The sequence below is a fragment of the Bison bison genome, unplaced genomic scaffold (genome assembly GCF_000754665.1).
Source record: "Bison bison bison isolate TAMUID 2011002044 unplaced genomic scaffold, Bison_UMD1.0 scf7180017864326, whole genome shotgun sequence".
NCBI lineage: Eukaryota > Metazoa > Chordata > Mammalia > Artiodactyla > Bovidae > Bison > Bison bison.
In genome coordinates this window covers 2541290-2563735 of record NW_011494898.1, presented here as the reverse complement: position 1 = coordinate 2563735, position 22446 = coordinate 2541290, and the positions used below count along the sequence as shown (strand labels likewise).

The following is a 22446-nucleotide window of genomic DNA, read 5'->3' as shown; positions in this document are numbered from 1 at the left end:
CAATTAACAAAGCAGTGCCTTATAAAAGTTTTCATACAGAACTATACAGAATAAAGAGTAAACATCTTTATTTTATTCTCACTCTCCAGGATTTGCCTGCCACTGTTAACAATTCAGAGGCTATGTTCCCAGGCATTTTTCATGTGATTATAATCATAAAAACAAACATTTTTAAGACAAAGAGATTATACCCAATATTCTACTTTGCAATCTGCTTTTGGCACTTAAAACTCTCTTTACATATAGAATCCTCTGACTATATTATGACATAGGTAATATTATATTTATTTCAAGAATGAGTAACGGTGCCTCAAAACCATTGTGTATTCTGCCCAAGTTCACACAAGCAGTAAATAGGATTCAAGCCCAAATCTATTGTTTCTCTAAGGCAAGCTACATGGAATAGAATTGATATATGTTCAGATAGCTTAACCTCCATTGTTTAGTTCAGAAATAGGCAAACTTTTTATGTAAATAGGCAGAGAGCAAACATTTGGAGACTCTGAGTGCCACATAAGGTCTCTCACATATTCTTTGCTTTTGGAGATTTTTGTTTGTTTTGTTTACAACCCTCTAAAATGTAAAGGGCATTCTTAACTTGGAGGGACTATATAAAAACAGATCTCAGATGATGGAGATTTGGTCCAAGGGGCTGTGGTTGGCTAATTGCTGATATAATTCCAATTGCACTATTTAATAATACGGATTTTTAAAATGCCCAAATCTGCTTCCTTACCACTGAATGTATCTTTCCTTTCAGCTAGACATATGCATTCTTAAAATACAAATCAAGCTTTGGAAAGTTTGGGATCACTGACTCCATCCTTGTACATGCCACTCACCACGACATCATCCATCAGGCAGTAAGTTACAAGGCTTCACAGATTCCATTTAGGTCAAACTGAAATGGAGATTTGATTTTCCTGAAATTAACACTTTGGGAAAATAAAAAGACAGAAAGTATAATTCCCTCACATAGAAGTAACAGTAGAAGCATACTTCAAACTGTTCGTATTTTGCTTCTTTCTTGCCAAGAATTTGCCACCACCAGAACAGAATTCTTTATTTTCAGACGCTAATGAGCAGGCCACCAGAAGATTGGCTGCCATTTTTTATTACAATGAGGTCTTACTGCTTCATGTTGTCAAGGCACTGCTCCTCCTTGCTCATCCTCCTACCCTTAGTAGAAAAAGGAAAATAATTTGGTGTGACATTTATCTCTATAAAAAAGCAGCAGGATGTGTTAGGAAAAAATAGGCTTTTTGGAGACAGACTTAAATTTGAATATCAATGTTTTTATTTATAGGTGGTTGATATTGGGCAAGTTATTTAAACTCTCTGGGCCACAGTCACTTTATCTCGAAACTGTATGGTTGTTAAAGGAAAGATAATTATAAATACATATATCCATAATATTAAAAACAATATAATATTATTCTATTATTACAAAGCAATAATTAAGCTGCAGATAAATATAGCAACATCATCTCAAATAACAATGCTTAGTTGGCCTATGAGACACAAAATCCAGTGTATTCTTTATATCACAAAAATTATCAGCATAATTGCTTTTATAAGTCACTAAAATTCCCAGGGAACAGGAGAAAGATTTTAGAGAATTTGTGAGATCATTCTTTGCAATCTAGTGTTAAGATATACATTTTCTTACCTAAAACCAACCAAAAGTACAAAGTATCTTATTAGAAATCTTGTTCTATTTGTTGTAATTATAATTAGAAAATACAACTTCTTCTAACTATATCTAACACATTTTTTTTCTCCATCGACCTGAGCAAGAACAAACAATGGGAACACAATGTCTATTCTCTGATTAATAATGGATTCAGCAAAGGAAGAATACATCCTAAAAGATTAATAAGAAGCAAATATCCAGGACAAAGACAAACAGCAGAGTAGCTGTTTTGCTTAACCGCCTGTCAGTAAACATTCATGTCTGGCTTTGGTCTTTCTCAGGGCCCATGCTACCAAGCTTGGCCTTGGTCTCAAATTTCTGTCAATAGCCTAAAAGCTGTATTCAAACAAACATTCAAATGTGCTCCAGCTTTGTCACACAAACTGACACAATGGGTTTCCATTTTAATTAGGGAGGCTTCTGAAATGATTTCCATCAGAACTGTCCAGGGCACAGTAGCAAATGATAAAGTTGAGGACTTCCTTATATATTTATATTGATGTATTCTTAAATTGTGGGGCAGCAAGGTTTCAGGGAGTCAAAAAGCAAAAGGTCAGAACATAGAATGTTTTAAGTAATGTGAAAATCATCTAAAGAACTCAAATTATTCAAACAGATCAATTCTCCTAAAAGTGAGGGTTTTCAAACCATTAGTATTTCTCAATCCATTCAGATTCATTAAAATTCCCATTTGTTGGACTTTTTCCAAAAGCAAACAAACAAAAACAAAGAGATGACTTTTAATCAGAGATGATATTTCTGAAACACTTGAGCGTCACCTCTTAGCAGACTGAGAATGTGCTCCAACCTGTCTCACAGTCTAGAGCTTTCCTCTTTTCAATCTCCTTTCTGAGGTTTCTCAGAGCAATCTTACCAAATAACAGATATTTTCCCTGACACATACACGCAACCATTTCAGTGGCTCCCCGACTACCTACCAATCTTTTGCAAGGTACCCCTCAACCCGTAATCTGGTACAATCTATTTTTTCTACTCCATTCTGCCTCTCTTCCACGTCTTGGTCATGCTTGCCATTCCCTGAGAATACTACACACATTTATGCCTCCATTCCTTTTTTTCATAGCGCTTCCTTGGCAAAACTGCAAGAGTAAAATTAGTAGCATTTCAAACGAAAATAGTGTCTGCAGGAATTCTCTTCTGAGATAGTCAACTTTCACCATTTTTGCATATGCATGGAAATTTATGCCCAAGGACCAGGAGTAAATGTGACTTGAAAAAATATTAGTACATCCTTCTTTCCATCTATCAGCACCAACCTGGAACACAAATGAAATTTTAAAATAATACACTGAATACTTAGTACTATGTAACAAAGAACTCTCTTTTTTTCTCTATCCCTATGCCACCCACCTATGCCATTAAATAGAACAATTCTTAAAAATAAAGGACATCCTACCCACATACTATATAGTCTTGTGGGATACCTCCTACACACTGGAATTTTATTATTGCAATCTTGTGGTTATTAGAAATTTTGTGCTACATTCAGAAAAAAAGCTTTGACTTCAGTTGTAACTGAAAATCATTCACCTTGCTGATTATTTAGGGTAATGACAGAAATTACATGTTACTTTAGGTAAAATCTCAACATAATGAGGCTTTGTTTGGCAACTCCCAGACAATATGTGATCCCTCTATGCTCTCACAGAGGCGCACATTTACTTTTCAACAATTTTCACAATTTGTAGTTTCTATTTTTATGCCATTTTATTAATATCTTTTCCTACCCTAGAACCGTAGGCTTCATGAAGACAGTGACCACATGCTTTTTGCTCACCATAGTATGCCTAGAATAGCATAGAATCTGGCATGGAGTTAGCATTCGACAGATACTTGTTGAATGAATGAACAGCTCTTATACATTGAGAATCTGTTTATGTGTTTAGTCACTCAGTCCTGTCCATATTTTTGCAACTCTTTGGACTGTAGTTCACCAGGCTTCTCTGTCCATGGGAATATTCAGGCAAGAATACTGAAGTGGGTTGCCATTTCCTCCTCCAGAGGATCTTCCCAATCCAGAGGTCGAACATAGGTCTCCTGCATTTCGTGCAGATTCTTTACCTGCTAAGCCATCAGGGAAGCCCAAGAATCTGTTTAAATGATGGCATCTAGGTAAATCTACAGCATTAGCCTAAGAAGTAAAATGGAAGAGGGTCTTAGGCTTAAATGGGTGAAATTTTTCATTTTTACTTTAATTTTCTTGTAATTTTTATTGTATTTATTTAAAGTCTGTCTAGTATCTCCAGTATCTGTCTTACCAAAGACTCTGTTTTATGTTTTTCATTTGGCTTTTGATTACATGCTCTTTAATTTCGGTATACCTTTTAACTGGATGCTGGACACTGTGTACAAGCATTTAGGTGATATCTTTCTTCAGAAAGGATTCAGTTTTCTTCTCATAGACAAAAAAGGAAGGAACAATCATTGCTAAAGTCTTGGTTTCACCCATTCTTAGGGCAATTACCTTTTACCTATGGGATAGCCTTTTGGGGACTCACGTGAAATTCTGGAGTTTTACCAAGAATGTTTATATGTATGTATGTATTTTTAAACATTTTAAAATAAACAAATGTGAAATAAGTATTTTTAATTGTTATGGTTGACTTCTAAATAAAGAATTATACTATAATACGACTATTGCCCATTTAAGCCTAGGATCCTCTTCCATTTTACTTCTTAGGCTAATGCTGTGGATTTACACAGGAGACATATCTTACATTAGTTCTAGAATTGAAACAGAAACAAAAGCAATTGAGATTAAAAATTTAATAGATGGCTTTAATAAGGAAATCTAAATAAAGTATGGATTTCTGTTGATAATGTATCAATATTGGTTCAGGAATTGTAACCAGTGTACCACACTAATGTAGCATGTTAACTGGAAACTGGGTAAAGGGAATATGAAAATTCTCAGAATTGTCTTCCTAACTCCTCTGTTAATCTAAAGCCATTCTAAAAAATTTTTTTAAGAAAATGGCAGGCAGAAGGGGGAAAAAAATGAAACAAAAATTAAAGTTCTCTTCAAAGGGCGTAACTACTGCTAACTTTTCATCAGAAACAATGAGAGCAAACAGCAACAACAACAAAAACCCATTTCTTGAAAACAATTTGAAACTTAAAGAAAAGAAACCTGCCCATCTAGAATTCACTACATCAGCAAATATGTGCTTCACAAATGAAGGCAAAAATAAACATATTTTAGACAATAAAATGTCTAAAATAAATCTGAGATGCATCTTTTTAAGATGCATACACTGAAATTAAAAAGGAAAGGAAATTTTTCAAGTATAAGAAAAATCCTAGATAAATTTTGATAATATACATATGTATGAATGATGTCAGAAAGATCAAGATTACTGAAGAAATATCTTTAAAAAATATAATTTTAAAGGGAATACAATATGATTTTAAAGGAAATATAGTTTTAAAATATAATTTTAAAGGGAATACACACCCAGATATTAAGATTTCTACTGTAACTATAGTAAAACTAACACATTGCAGTAATGGTACAAGGTTAACAGGAAAGAGAGCCCAGAATCCTGCTAACACAGTCACTTGCTTTTCCACAAACATGCTGTGGGTGAAACAGTGTTCATTTTAAATCTGCTGCTAGAACAACTGGAATAATGAGAAAAAATTAAGCATGTAGAAGAAAACAAAAGAGAGTATATCCATACCCATGAGTCAAAGATTTCTCAAAGAGGAAAATGTTCTCTAACAATTAACAAAATGCTGATAAATTAAATTGCATTAAAATTAAAAGGTTTTGGCACTCAAAGACACCATTAAGAGAATGAAACTGCAAGCCTTAATAGGATAAAGATATGTGCTGAATAATAATAAAGATATTATTCACATATGAATAATAGGTGAGTATTAAAGATGTGTACTGAGAACTACTATACATTAGTAAGAAAAGACTTCTACAAAGCAATAAGGAAAAAAGATGAACAGGTAATTCAACAAGGATATCAACATAACCAATAAGCATATGAAAAGGTACTTTAAATCATTATTATTCAGGAAAATGTGAATGAAAATCTCTATGAAGTACCATCGAATCCACTAGAAGAGCTATATTTCTTTTTTTAAGTAATGACAATGACCTCACCAAATACGAAAAGAATGTGGAGTTCTGGTACTATCGTCCTACTGGGAGCGTGACTTAGTCTAAACGCTCTAGAAAACTGTCAGGATTTGTTTACTAAACTTAACTTTACTGAAGTTAAGTTAATGTGTTAACTTTAGTAAAGTTAACATGCACATTATTTCAATTATAATTAGTTATAATCAAGTAACCCACCCTAGGTATAAAACAAGCAGGAATCAGTTCATATGTGCACCAAAAATGTTCATAGAAGCTTCATCTGAAATTAGAAATGACCCAACAGTATTGTCCCTAAACAAGTAGTGCCCTATCTAGCAATGCCTCAAGAAGCCTCATGCTTTGGAGTGTCATTGTTAAAACTTTCATCTCTTTCTAGTGGGCAGGATGACCTGGAGTTGGAAATGCCACCCATGTGGTGTGTCTGAGCCCAGACTAGGACTCACATGGGTGCTGGTCCTATTTTCTCCCTCTAGGTACCTTCCAACCCTCTATGCCACTCATGAGGTTGACTAGTCGCTCCAAGGAGATCAAGAACTTCTTGGCTGGCAAATGCTGGATTTGTTGTTGTTTTATTGTGTCAAATGAGACTGAGTCACCAGAATAGTACTAATACACTAATTTTGGGTGACACATGATAGATTCCAGCTCCGGGCTACCAATAGTCTGCTCTCAACCCTTGAACTTGAGTCACCTTTGTATGTTTGCGCACCAGCTCTTACCTCAGTGCCACCTCTAAGCTATTATACTTTGCAGTGATGGGTTTTGCAGCACACATTCCACCCGGAACACAATAGTAGAACCTCTCCACAGAACGTAAATGACATATCAGCCAGTCCTCTAGGACTAGTCATGCCTATGTCCTCCATAGCCATCCAGGCTGATACTATGTAATGCTCACTGGTCCCCTCGATCTGTATCTCTTCTTGCTTCAACAGGTGGGACAACATAATGCTTCCCTGGATGGGTCTTGAGATGTACTGAACAAGGCAAAGACATCCTTCATGTACGTGAGACCACACTGTTCGCTCTACTGACAGATTCCTAGCCTCTCTTTCCCAATGGTGAGAGGAGGCAGAAGGCATTGAAAGATACCACATTCTAAGACTTTAAGTGATCACGGTCAAAAGAGTTCAAGGTAAGACACAGTTATAAGATGTGTTGATTTACGTTTATCTTGCTGCTAAGTCACTTCAGTCGTGTCCAACTCTGTGCGACCCCATAGATGGCAGCCCACCAGGCTCCGCCGTCCCTGGGATTCTCCAGGCAAGAACACTGGAGTGGGTTGCCATTTCCTTCTCCAATGCGTGAAAGTGAAGTCGCTCAGTTGTGTCCGACTCTTAGCGACCCCATGGACTGCAGCCCGCCAGGCTCCTTCATCCATGGGATTTTCCAGGCAAGAGTACTGGAGTGGGGTGCCATTGCCTTCTCCATGTGTTTATCTTATAAAACGATAAATGGTAAATTTAACATGACTAGAAAACGAATTATTGTCAACTGTTTTCTACATATTATGGATAAGACTTACATTTGTGATCATAATCAACAAAGTGAAGTTACATTCTTTGAGTCATTGGAAGCCGGTATTCACAGATGGCACAGTGGATGATGCAAAATCATGAGTAATGAGGTAACCAGCATTTAATAAAAGCTACTAGGGTAATGCAAAAGCAAGAAGATCTATATTGCTTCAATACCAACAGGTCTGAAGAGCCAAGACATAATGGATAGTAACAGTGCTGTTATCTTTTCCTTATGTCATGAATAAGGATACTACTAGCCAGGAATAGGAAATTTGATGATAAAGAACATGAAGATACAGTTCCTAGGCCTGAACATTATGAGGAATCTTTATGTCTACTGCTTGAACAATAGACAGGTAAGTACCTCTTCTCTATTTATGCTTTCAAACATTTATTGGTAAATCATCCTATGCATATGGGCCCACAAATTTGTAATTAGTTTTTAACTGAATCATTTATACAGGCAAAAAACAAACATTTTCCAGAATTCTTCATACCTTAGGGGTGGCCCAGCAAACCTAATACCTTCAAAAGTAAAATTAATAAATATTGATTAGTATAGTCACACAATGAATAGTATGAAGACTATTATCAGTGAGAATGAATATACTAAAACTAAATGTAATGGCGTGGGTGAATCTCATGGATGAAAAAGCAAAGATATAAAAGAATATATACTGTATAATTCCACATGCACAAGTTTCCAAAACTAACCTATGATGGTGCAACTATCAAGATAATAGTAACCCATGGGTATGGATGTGTGTGCACGTGTGTGTGTGTGTGTGCATGACAGAGTAGTCATTAACTAGAAGAGGGTTTGAAACTTAAAAAATTATTGCAAGCAAACAAAGTTGGTTGAATGGACTGATATTCTTTTCTCTATCCTTAAAAGGCCATTTCACTGTCTTAAAAAATATTCTAGGCCATCTCCTTATTTTGTTTTTGTCCTACAGAAGACATGTAAAGGTAACTCACAAAAATATTTTTCAGTGTTTTCAAGTTGTGTGAGAGAAGACTTCATGCACTGATCAGCTCTTCCAGAGATAGTAGAGTTACTGTATGCTTGTTGAAAGATACATTATGAAAAACACAGAGATTAACTTTCTGCAGTCTCTCATGCTACATTATGTTGAGATCATATATTTGAATCTCTAAGTGGCTTGATTCTCCAGTGATAGTCTATGATCTAACAATCTCCTTTATGAGAAAGTACTAACCTTTTGGAACTCTCCTAGGCTGTTGGTGGGAATATAGATTAGTGCAGCCATTATGAAAAACACTGTGGAAATTCCTTAACAAACTAAAAGTAGAGCTACAATACAATCCAGCAATCCCACTCCCAGGCATATATCCAGAAGAGACAAAAACTCTAATTCAAAATGATGCATGCACACCAATGTTCATAGCAGCACTTTTTACAATAGCCAAGACATGCAAGCAACCTAACTATCAACAGATGAATGGATAAAGAAGATACAGTATATATACCCTATGGAATATTACTCAGCCATAAAAAGAATGAAATATTTCCATTTACAATAACATGGATAGACTTAGAGATTTATCATACTAAGTGAAGTAAGCCAGACAATGACAAATGTTATATATCACTTATGTGTGGAATATAAAAAATAATACAAGTGAACTTACAAAACAGAAATGGACTCACAGACATAGAAAAGAAATTTATGATTACCAAAGCAGAAAGTGGTAGGGAGAGGGATAAATTAGGATTAGGGATTAACAGATATATATTCCTAAATATAAAATAGAGAACAAAGATTTACTATATAACACAGGAAATTATGGGGAAGGAAATGGCAATCCATTCCAGTATTCTTGCCTGGAGAATCCCCGGAGCTTGGTGGGCTACAGTCCATGGGGTCACAAAAAACTGGACATGACTGAGCACACATGCATACACAGGGATCTATAGTCAATATTTTGTAATAACTTACAGTGGTAAAAAAAAATCTTGTACAAAATATTTGTAACTGAACCAATTTTCTGTACACTGGAAACATGCAATATTGTAAATCAACTGTAGTTCCATAAAAAAAATTTTAATTACTAACTTTCTACCTCTCTCTACCATTGCCAGTTTAAAAACTGGCAGGGGGTGGTGGGGGTGGTGGAACAGAAAATAGAGAAGGAAATGCTGAAACACTAACACTGGAAACATTCTAGTGGTTCAGTCACCTACATTGCTAATTTTTCACCTCAAACTAATTATAATCTGTAAACATGCCTACTGGTATAACATTGTTTAGAATTATGCATTTTTTGCTTAATTATCTTAAAAACATAAACATTTTAAATCAATTGCAGTATTTGCAACTGCTAAAGTGAAACCTTTAAGTCTTCTGCAATAAAACCCCCATTTTCTACTACTTATCAGTCAAGATAAAATTGTCCTTCCGGGGACTCAATCAACTCCATGTTGGCCTCAGGCTCAGGGCAAATATTTGGCAAAATTAAAGCAAGACAAAGTCCTCTAAGTACAAATATATTGCTTAAAAAGCAATTGAGGACATTATGAAGTTACAGAAAATCTAAAAATCAATTGGATTTTAAGAGATAAAAACTTTCCAGTTGTTCAATTCAGGATAAGGAATAGTCTCTTGGGAATTTCTGGGCAGAAAAAAATATGTTTTCTAAAGAGTACCATAAAGTACAACTTAAAAATGCAATTAGAAGTTTCCAGAGCCTATCTGTAGTTTATTTAAAGCTTCCAAACTTGCCCTCCACTTCTTTGATATTCACGAACATAATATTAATAAATACATAACAGGGCCATAAGACGCCTCAAAGACCCACGTTGCCTCTGAAGCACTAGGAGGATTTGGGCAGCAGGTGCAAGCTGACTGCAGTGCTCTGGGCCAGGCTTAACCACTTCAGTTGGAAAGGCAATCTCAGCTGGCTACTGTTGAATTGTCAGTACCTCTCAGCCCGAATCAATCAGAATGGTCCTACTGTTTCTTAGAAGGAAATATTTCTGCTTGGGCCATTTGACTTTTTTTCTGGCATACAACTGAAAGAGATATATTTAAAAAGCTAGAGATGTGATTGTTACTGGGTTTAATATAAACAAAACGTATTGGGGCTGCATTGTTGTCTAAAGGAAGTACATGAAATGGCCCTGGCTGGTTCTTCTGAAGTGGATCCAAATCCCCTGTTACCTGCAAGCTTGAAATCATAATCAAATTTGTTTAAACTTACTGGAACTCAGTCTACCCATCTGTAAAGTGAGAAGAATTATAATTAACTCAACAGAGATTTAGAGATTGGAACTTAATCAGGATAGTACACATTTAAAATTTAGCACATTATCAGCCACACAGTAGGTGCTAGAAATTATCAAAGTGTGATTTAAATGATTATGTCTATATTTATGTATGTGCACATTTAATTAACTCTCTTAATCAGATTTTAATTACCTTAAAGTTATAGTGTTCTATTTATCTTTATCAGTGGCAGTTTGATTAGGTTTTTCCAATAATCTGGACCACTTCTTTCCACTTATTTCCCTTCCAATTAACTTCAATTTGAGTACTGAACATCTCATTAATATCACCATCATTAGATAGATCTGTGATAATATGGAAAAGAAGCTCTCAACTCTAGTCTGCCACTAAAATTTAATTAGATGATATGTATGAAGGTGCTTCACACTGTGAATTATATATATTTTAAATATTCTTGTGGGGATGGTTGGTTTCTGAAAATGGAGGGCATGTCTAGCAGAATTCAACCAAGGTTTTCTGTAAAAAGCTAAATATAAGTGTTAAGGTTCTGATGGTCCCTAATGGGCTTCCCCAGTGACTCAGCCGTAAAGCATCTGCTGGCAATGCAGCAGATCTGGGTTCGATCCTTGCGTTGGGAAGATCCCCTGGAAGAGGAAATGGCACCCACTTCAATATTCTGTCCATAGGATTTTCCTGTCATTATTCTTGCCAGGAAAATCCTATGGACAGAGGACCCTGGCCTGGGGTCGCAAAGAGTCGGACACAACTGAGCATGACATGGATTGTTGCTATCACAATTATTCAACTCTGACTTGCAGAATTAAAGCAGCCATCAACAATATGTTAATAATAGCTGAGGTTTTTTTTTTCCCCCCAATAAAACTTCATTTACAAAAACAAGCATTGGGCAGGATATGTCCCATGAGTCATAGTTTGCAAAACCCTGTCCAACCTTCTTACTGAAGACAAACAAAATAATTAGGTTGCCCCTATCTCCCTCCAAAATTTCTAGAAAAAACATTAAAGGGAGTGGGTCAAACATTAAAGGGAGGAAGTCAAAGAACATTACAGCTGAGCCCTGATTCTGTGCTGGAGATTTTACACATTGACTGACAGAAGCTGAAAGGTAGAACTTTGCTTTGAGTGGACTCACTGAGCAGAGGGTAGCATATAGTACCCACCAAGACAGGAAATTTGGGCGAGTCATCATTCCTCTGGGTTGGGGTCTGGAGGTTCTCCACCCTGACAGTAAGTGACTGGACTATATTTCTCATGTTCCAGAAAAAACTCAAGCCTTGGCCCCAGCAAGGAGCCTAAGAGAAGAGAAAAATACATCCACTATAGTTGCTATCCACATTTGCTCTCCAGAGCTACTTTCTACCCTTATCTTCCCTGCTCTTTGCAGTATCACTGACCCATAACAAACTGCATTGTCCAGACTTCCTTGTCCTCTGGCTTCTGGTTGGTTTTGGACAAAGGGAAACAGGGGCAGAAGATCAGAGGGTGGGAGGACAGAGACATTAGGACACTGCCTTCCCCACCCCCATTCCTGCTTTGGGGCTGCAGTTCTGGCAATGGCTGCCTCCACCTACAAGTGAAGGCCTTCAGTTGGCCTCCCTGCACTGAACCAGCCTGTGTCCCTACAAACTCAGACTAGGGGACTCAACACCCTTTGTTGGTTTTCTAGGCCACAACGCTTTGTGAATAGTCCTCAGTCTTTTCGAGGGAACACTGTTTTTGCTGTGGCCCTGACCATTCTATCTTCTCTGGAAAACAAATGCTATTTCAGGCCTCAAATTATGTCAGAAAGTAATTTTTGAATATAATGCCCAACAAAGAAAGAGAATGAGACACATAAGACAAAATGAGTCAGATCAGGAGGAACAATAGAAAACCAAAAGAGACAACTGGGAATCCAGATGCTGGAATCAGCAGGTATAGACAATAAAATAACCATTCTCACTACATTCATGGAGATTTAACCTCAGAAATGCAGGGAGGTGTGATGAGCAAGGAAAATGGTACATATGTGGTAAATTTAAATGAGCACTGATTATAGAAACTAAAATTAAAAGTCTCTTGTGGGACTTAATATATAGAAAAATAATTAAAATACATAAAATAATAGCATATAAATTGGGAAGAAGTAATTGAATATTAAAGTGTGCTAAAATCTTCATTTTCTGAAAGATAAAGATAATTATCTTTTTTTCAGGTAAAGATAATTATTAACCCTTGATAAATTATCAGTGCATAAATGGAAGCACTTAAAATTTTGGCAGTTAAAAAATTTATAACTTCTAAGCTCTTAAATATTTGTGTGTGTATGTGTATGTGTGTGTGTGTGTGTGCGTGCAACAACAAAGAAAACATGAGAATATAGAACAGGCAAAACAATTACTAATCACATAAGAATATAATCAATTTAAAACCAAATATTTTGGTAATTTCATTAAATGTAAACTAACTACACACAGGTTTGAAAGCACTGACTGTTATACCGGTTTTTAAAAAATAATAACTAATCCTAGCCCTTTATAATATACACATTTGAAGTTGACATTTACAAAAATCTTGAATGTAAAATGATTTTTGAAAACTCAATCAAACAAATTTCTTCCAAAGCTCAAATGCAACTATAGTAATATTAAAGGATGAACCTGGAACCTATTATACAGACTGAAATAAATCAGAGAGAGAAACACAAATATTGTATATTAATGCAAATATATGGAATTTAGAAAGATGGTACCGACAGTCCTACATGAAGGGAAGCAAAGGAGACATAGACATAAAGAACAGACTTTTGGACTCAGTGGGAGAAGGCAAGGATGGGATGATTTGAGAGAATAGCATTGAGACATACACAGTACCATATGTAAAACAGATGACCAGTGCGAGTTCAAGGTACGAAGCAAAGAAAACAAATCTTAAGATAAGAAAAATGATTAGAGAAATGGTCTGAACCAATAAAAAATGTTAAATTCAACAAAAATATGTATTTACAAACACCAATACTTTTGACCTAGCAATTCTACACCTAAGAATGCATTCTACAGCTGTGCTTCCCCAAGTGTGGACCCCAGATTGGCAGCATCAGCATCATCTGGGGCAAATGATAGGATTCAAATCTCCATCAAGACCCTCTGAAACAGAAACTCTATGGTTGGGTCCCAGAATCTGGGTTTTAACAAGGCCAGTGAATAATTCTGAAGTGTGCTAAAGTTTGAGAAGCACAGTTTCACAGAGAAGTGAGATTATATGCATCAGGAAACATGCATTATTATTTTCATAATTGCATAATTTGCTATAGCAAAAAACATAATGGAAACAATTCAATTCAACAACATGTCTAACATAGTAGAATGAAAAAATAATTTATTGGTTTTCATTAAATACAATATTACATAGAAATAAAAATGAGTAAACCACAACCACATGCAAAATGCAGATAAATCTTAAAAATACAGTTAATGATTTGAGAAAAGTGGGTATGCATATAAACAGAAAAGAGGGAAATAATAAAATAGACACAATAAATATACAATGTGCAATCCTGAATATATAAATTCAAGAACAGGCAAAAATAGTCTAAATTGCCTAGGGGGGATGTGTGGCAGGCAGATTCCTAAGGTAGCCCCCATAATTCACAGCTCCTGAGATTCCCACTCTTGTGTGATCCCCATCTCTGGAATCTAGGCTAAACTTGTGACTCTCTATTAACCAAAAGGATACAGCAAAAGCGATGAGATGTACTCAATTATGTATATATGATTATGTTACATAAGACTAACGTCTGTCCTTCTACAGTCTCTTTTCCTTTCAAGTTTTGATGAAGCAGGTTGCCATGTTGGGGGACCCATGCAGCAAGGATTTACAGTTGAATTCTTGCAAGTGTTCCTAGCTGACAGCAATAAGATGAAGCTCTTATTCCTACTGGAAGGACGTGAATTTCATCACAACCCAAGTGAGCTTGGAAGTAAATCTTTGTGGAGTCAAACTTTCAGATGAGATCCCCACTTGAACCAGCATCTTGACGGGAGCCTTGCAAAGGACCTGGTTAAGCCACATCTGGAAGTTCTTGACTTCCAGAAACTATGAGTTTAAATATGAATGTTGTTTTAAGACACAAAATCTGTTGTAATATATTATACAACAACAGGAAACTAATACTGGAGGTGTCCTAACTCCAGTTCCCTAGCATCAGAACTTGAGACAGAGATTCTTGTTCAAGGATTCATTATTGGACAAGTGCTGTCAGGGGAAGGGGAATACAGGAAGCAGGATAAGGTAGGGGAAAGAAGCCTGCAAGAACAAGGTCTCAGCTAGAAAGTAGCATCAGTCAATCCCAAAGTGATATCCCAGAGCATCACACAATTAGAACCTTGAGTTTCAGGGTTGCCCTTGGGGGCCATACTGCCAGTCAGTCGGTACTGGGGCTGCACAGAAGAGACACAGTTTCCCAGGTAGCAGTTCCCATCTGGCCCAGGGCAGTTCTCCAAATAAGTGGGCAGCTGTGAATTCTTGCCATGCAAAACTCACAGGATCTGCTAAAGGAGATGTGAGAGGTAGAGTAGAGAACAAACAGCATCCACTACAGACCGCATGATTGATACGAAATTTAAAGGAAAGTTAGGAAGTGGATAGCATAAATGTCACCAAAGTTGGGACAAATAATATAGAGATTTTTCTGGGATTCTGGCAATGTTCTGTTTCTTAACCTAGGTGGTAGTGACATGGATATAATGTTTGCACCCATATTATTTATTTTATGCATTCTTCCATATGTCCATTACATTCATAATAAAATCGACTTTTATAAATTGTGATTGGGTACAAATAGAATCTCTAAGCTAAGGAAATTTGGGGGATATCTGAGAATTTCATATACCTCTGATACAGTGTTCTCTTATATTGCATCGTCTGTGGCACATCTGATACATTTAAAATTTTTTCTACCCGCATTCTTTCCAGGACAAGAATTCAGTAATGTTGTCACAATAACTATCAGGGAAACAAAGTAGAGATCATATCCTATTTCAGAGGATGGAGAACTGGATGTAAAGATGCACCAAATATAAACATTAATTAGAAAACAAAAGATAATTCATGATCATGCAAACTGCTGAACAAGGACAGATGAATGAAATTGCTGGCACTCATCAAAAAGGTTTTTTGGGGAAGTTATTCTTTACATCTTATTTTAATTCTCTAATAATAAAATGGGAGAAAGCAGAGAAATAAAAATTAGACAAAATAAAGCTGAAGTTTTCAGCTGGAAGTTCTTCACAAAATAAAATTTAAATCACAAATCCCAGTCTTCATATTAAAAATGAAAAATATCACACAGGATCCAGAGAAAGCCTCTCAGGTCACTTTAGGTTGAAATTCTTAGTTGTTTCCTACTATTCCTCACAGTTTTCCAAATAGTACGATGTAACCCCACGAGACAGATTCTAATGTGATGACCAGCCATAATCCGATAGTCCCTGGAAAATTCTGAGTAGTTACCATCAATTATAGGCAGATAATTATCTCTCAGTGACTTTCATAAACCATGATTTTTCTCCAAACACAGAAAAGGAATTAAAATGGTAAAAGATAAGGAATATCTAAGATAATGAATATATGAAAAAGCTTCAACATACACAGCAAATAATCAAGGAGATTTTGCATCCTTATAATTTTTTCAACTGGATCATCAGGTTAGAATGAGTAGATAAAACAGAAAAAATATTTTAAATGAGAGAAAAAAATAAAGAATATTAGAGGTAGTCAGTTCTCATAGAAAGATTCCAAACTTGGAATCAGACAGTACATCTTGGGACACATAAGAGTTGAGCCAGTGTAGACAAGTTACCTCTTACATCTCTTTTATGGAACCACCATCCATCAAATAAAATTATCTGTATTTTATGGAACCACCATCCATTTTCTGAACTCTTCTAGTCTATAAAAGCCAAAGGCATTTTTGTAGATTTCCTGAATTCACTTTTAGTTTATAATTTGAAAAGAAAACAGATTTTTCTAAACTTGTAAGTCTTACTTCAAACTATTTTAAATGAGAATACTAAACAACAACAACAAAATTAATTGTGAAGCTAAGTCAAAAATTAAGTTTATGGACAGCACTAGCTTTTCACCCAAAGGCATCAACTACAATATTGAAAGCATGGGGAAAATATTTCTATTTCAGAATATAGTGAAATTATTCCAAACCACAACCCAGGACAAAATGCTATAGGAAAAGATAACTCTCCAAGGTAAAAACTTTTTTCTTCTCCCCTAACTGGATCATGAATCAGTTTTAGCCTCTGGTGTTCTACTCCATTGAGCCCAGAACATCCAGCAGCTTCCGAAATCTGCCAAACCATCAAGCACAGCAGACAATTCCCTTTAAGCCGATTCAAGTGCCGAAAAGTAGTGGGCTAGAACCTTTCCCCAAATCTGGAGTTCAATGATGTGAAGGTCTCATTTTTCTTAAGAAAAATAATTCAGACTCTATACTACTTTTGCAGGGTTCAGTTAAGATATATTTTTAATTTAGGTACTTTTTATTCTTTTATTTCTAGGTGAATATAGAACATACTGTTGAAATTCTGATGGTGACATTTTTGTTCTTCGCTTTCTAATTTCCCTTCAATTTTATATTTGTAAACCAGTTTCTCTGTTTTATTTGAACAGGGTGTCAGGAAATAGAAAAGAAGTAAAAAGGTGATAGTCTAAAGAGTTTAAAATAAGAAAAATGTCAAATTAGGTGTAGTGCTAGGCAGTAGTTATCAAATACCCAGTGATTATACATCACACTAGTGATACACTACCTATACACATTTTGTGTGTGTGTGTGTGTGAGTATATATATACTCATACATACAAAGAGACAGAAGGATAAAGAGAGAACTCAATATTCATGGAAGGAATAGTGGATTTAGTGGAATTCAAATAATAATATAGAAATATAAATGCAGTATGGTTCTAATAGAATATCATACCATAGAGGAGGGATGGTCATTAGCCGAATGGGAAGTGTAACCCTAAGAGAGATTAGAACTCACTCTATACCCAGCTAAGAAAAAGAAAAAAAATGCTACAAGCCACACATGGAATAATCAACATTTTTTGGCTGATATATAAGGATTGCTGTTATCTATTATCACCATTTCCTTTTATAGTGGATATCTAACATCAAAATTGAGATAAAACACTCAAATTTTTATAAAAACTGAATTTAAATTTATGGAGAACATACCACATTGCTTTTATTTTTCTAATATCTTGGCTGACCAGAAACGTCAGACTCTCATCTTTGAGTTATCATCTTATTTTGGAAACAACCGTCATTAACTATATGAGATATAAGGTCTTGAATATAAGAGTTAATCAATGACTTCCCTAGTGGTCCAGTGGTTAAGAATCCACCTGCCAATACAGGAGACACAGTTTCAATCCACGGTCCTGGAAGACACATACCATGGGGCAACTAAGCCCACGCGCCTCAGCTACTGAGCCCACATTCTACAGCCCATGCTCTTCAACAGGAGAAGCCACCACGCCCTGGGGGATGAGTGAAACAGATGAAGGGGATTAAGAGGTACAAACTTCCAGTTATGAAGTAAATAAGTCACGGAGATATAATGTACAGCTCAGGGAATAGAGTCAACAACATTGTAATAACTTTGTATGGTGACAGACGGTCACCAAAGTTACCACAGTGGTCATTTTGTAATGATAAAATATCAAATTACTGTGCCATAACCTCAAACTCGGAGAAGGCAATGGCACCCCACTCCAGTGCTCTTGCCTGGAAAATCCCAGAGGGACAGGGGAGCCTGGTGGGCTGCCGTCTATGGGGTCGCACAGAGTTGGACACGACTGAAGCGACTTAGCAGCAGCAACCTCAAACTAATATACTATTGTAAGCCAATTACATGTCAGTTAAAATATTAAATAGATATAAATAACCAAATAATTAAAACATTTCATGCATTAAATAAGTTTCTGTTTAAATTTATCTTGGAAAGTGTAAAAATCAAATATAAGATGAATCTTATTTCCTGCTGTTTTTCTTTCCTTTTCTGCCAACAAAAAATGTCAAATCTCAAACAAAAAAAAAAGAAAAGAGAAGCCTGAGCACCACAACAAAGCAGGTCCCCACCCACCCACAGCCACAACTAATGAAAGCCTGCAGGTAGCAATGAAGACTTATTGTTGCCAAAAATAAATAAATTATTTTGTTTTTAAGAGAAGAGCTAATCATGCCAGCTGAGATTCAAGAACTCATCTGTGAAACAGTCCTTCTGTTTCAAATACATGGCCGCACTGAAATGTATCAATAGATTAGAATTTTAGAGGTATAGAGAATTTAGACTTCCCTATGAAAAGATTTATTTTATGCTTGTCATATGCCATTTTTAATTATTAGTAAGTTTCTAATCAGATAGTTACTTAGCTTAGTATGCTCAAATTTTATTTTATATATGCCCAGTTTTCTAGAAGGGTAAACTAGGTTAAAATGGTCAAAGTCCATGAAAAAAGTACTGGGGAAATCTAAGAGTGCATTGACATGTGTAAGATACCTATAATCTTCAAGTCAGTTTTGAATGAAATCCACTCAACAGTGCAGTTTCTTTCAACACTAATGATACAGATAAAGTAGTGTGTCCTTTCAGTCATGTCTGACTCTTTGCTACTCTATCGGCTACAGCCCTCCAGACTCCTCTATCCATGGGATTCTCCAGGCAAGAATACTGGAGTGGATAGCCACTCCCTTCTTCAGGAGTTCTTCCCAACCCAGGGATCAAACCTGCATCTCCTGCATTGGCAGATGGGTTCTTCACCACTAATATCATCTGGGGAGCCCAAATAAAGTGTAGCCATGACTAAATGACTTAATATTCAAGGTGCCATTTTGGCAACCAATATTAACTACAACACATGGCAAAGCAAATGAAAATTATTTGGTTGTCTTTGAAGAAAATTGTTGTTAAAAAGCCCTGACTTATTCAATAAAATGTTATTTCTGCCTTATACTATGAATGAAAGTACTAATGAAAGTTATGGAATTCTCTCCTTCATTATATAAAGAAAACAATCATCATAACAGTTAATATTTACAGAACTTTTGCTATGTGCTTGGCAAGGTATAAGATACTTTGCCTGCATTTTACAATGTAATCCTCACAATTATTATAAGGTAAGTAATACTGTCTCCATCTTATACATGATGAAACCGAAGATCAGAGCAGTTAAGCAGCTTGCCCAAAGCATTCCATATGTCTTCATTTTTTGCTTTATATAATTATTTCATTTATTTGACAAATATTTATTGACCACCTAGTAAGTATAAGGCCTTGCATTGCTGTGGGTATTTCTAATAGCGTTTAAGGAAGTATCTGCCCAAACTAGATAATCTGTTCCTCTGCAGACCACCTGCCTCCACTCCCATTAGCAACTGAAGCATAGGGATATTCATAAATTTTCAAAGAAATGACATTCTCTCTGAAATTTCACTCCCAAGTCAAACTGCTAACTATATAGAGAAGTAAATTTGTAGGAACTGTGGGAAGCTTGACCTAACAGAAACAAATCCTTCTGACCTGACATTGAGAAGCCATAAGGACCACAAAGCAACAAAATTACTTTTGTGCAGCATTTGCGCTGAATGTCATTTCTTAAATCCGACCTCTATCTCCCTTCATATGATCTTCAATTTGTTTTTAAGTTTAAAATGTTTTCATATGCTTGATTTAGAAGGAAACATATTTGTCACATCTAAATCTACCAAATGCTCATCTAAACCAATGTGAATCATCAACTTACATTCATCATTATTTTATCCAGAAATGTACCTTTCCTCTCACCACACATATATATGGGAAATAAACCTTTTTCAGTTCTTCTTGGGTGGCATTGGGTTTGACCCCCGTCTTAAAATATTCTTAGTGATACGATAAAGACTGAGCACAATTTGGCATTTGCAAATATGCCCAGCAGACAATGAGAGAAAAAACTTATGTCTGAGAGCAACAACTGTATAAATTTATCTCTTTGTTGATTACCAGCAACTGTTGCAGTGACCTTTTTATAACTGCAAATAATCAACCTTCATTTCAAGAGAGTAGCTTTGGTACTTCAGATTTCCCTGATAAGTTGCCATTTATTTGAAATTGCCCTTAAAGTTATTCTTCTGTAAAAATAGTAATAAAGTGAAACTTTCCAGAACGCTCAGTGAGAGGCAGAGGATCGGCAGCTGCCCGAGCTGTGCACAGCAGCATGCTCCTTCCAGGTCCCCCACACCGGCATCGGCCTGCTCACCAGCTGTAGAAAATGGTTAAAGAAACCACTTTACTATGATGTTTTGGGGGTCAAACCCAATGCCACCCAAGAAGAATTGAAAAGGCTTACAGGAACTTGGCCTTGAAGTACCACCCTGATAAGAATCCAAATGAAGGCTAGAAGTTTAAACAATTTCTCAAGCTTATGAAGTGCTCTCTGATGCAAAGAAAAGGGAATTATATGACAAAGGAGGAGAACAGGCAATTAAAGATGGTGGAGCAGTCATTAGTTTTGGCTCCCCCATGGACATCTTTGATATGTTTTTCGGAGCAGGAGGAAGGAGGCAGAGAGAGAGGAGAGGTAAAAACCTTGTGCGTCAACTTACAGTAACCTTAGAAGATTTTATATAATGGTGCAACAGAAAACTAGCTCTGCAAAAGAATGTGATTTGTGACAAATATGAAGGCCGAAGTGGTAAGAAAGGAGCAGTAGAATGCTGTCCCAATTACCAAGGTACTGGAATGCAAATAATAATTCATCAAACGGGACCTGGAATGGTTTAGCAAATTCAGTCTGTATGCATGGGGTGCCAGGGCCATGGGGAGCAGATCAGTCCTAAGGATAGATGTAAAAGCTGCAATGGAAGGAAGATAGTTTGAGAAAAGAAAATTATAAAAGTTCATATTGAAAAACGCATGAAAGATGGCCAGAAGATAACATTCCATGATGAAAGAGACCAAGAACCCGGACTGGAGCCAGGAGATATTATCATTGCTTTAGATCAGAAGGACCATGCTGTTTTTACTCCACGAGAAGACCTTTTCATGTGTATGGACATACAGCTGGTTGAGGCACTGTGTGGCTTCCAGAAGCCAATATCTACTCTTGACACCCGAACCATAGTCATCACTTCTCATCCAGGTCAGATTGTCCAGCAGGGAGATATCAAGTGTTTGCTAAAGGAAGGCATGCCAATTTATCATAGGCCATATGAAAAGGGTCACCTAATCATTGAATTTAAGGTAAACTTTCCTGAGAATGGCTTTTTCTCTCTCCTGATAAACTCTGCTGGAAAAACTTCTGCCTGAGAAGAAGGAAGTAGAAGAGACTGATGAAATGGACCAGGAAGAATTAGTGGACTCTGATCCAAATCAGGAAAGATAGCGCCATTACAATGCAGAAGCCTATGAGGATGATAAACATCGTCCTTGGGGTGGTGTTGAGTATCAGACCTCTTAGTAGGGCCCGTGAATAGCACTCACTGCTGGTGTTTTATTTACAGTATTTCATGTGTGTTCGTTACTTATTAAAAATAAAGTAGTTTAAATAAATAAGTACATATATTTTTTAAAAGCAAAGAGAAGATTACTATACTGACAATTATTTAGAAGTTTGCCACTAACCAGTACTCCTTTATTCTCCACACATTCTCACATGTAACCAGTCATAAAAAAGGAAGCATCTGGATATATTTTTATACCATTATCACTACTGCCAACATATGCTATTTAGTAATGTGAACAGCATTACCACTGTTACATTTTTATTATTTTGAAACAGGTCAAAAGTTGTATAATT

At 36.2% G+C, this 22446-nt stretch overlaps 1 pseudogene; it reads left to right on the top strand.

The window, feature by feature from the left end:
- The window catches only part of LOC104998268, a 58595-nt pseudogene extending 36488 nt beyond the window's left edge, over positions 1 to 22107 (top strand).
- Positions 22108 to 22446: the final 339 nt, after the last annotated feature.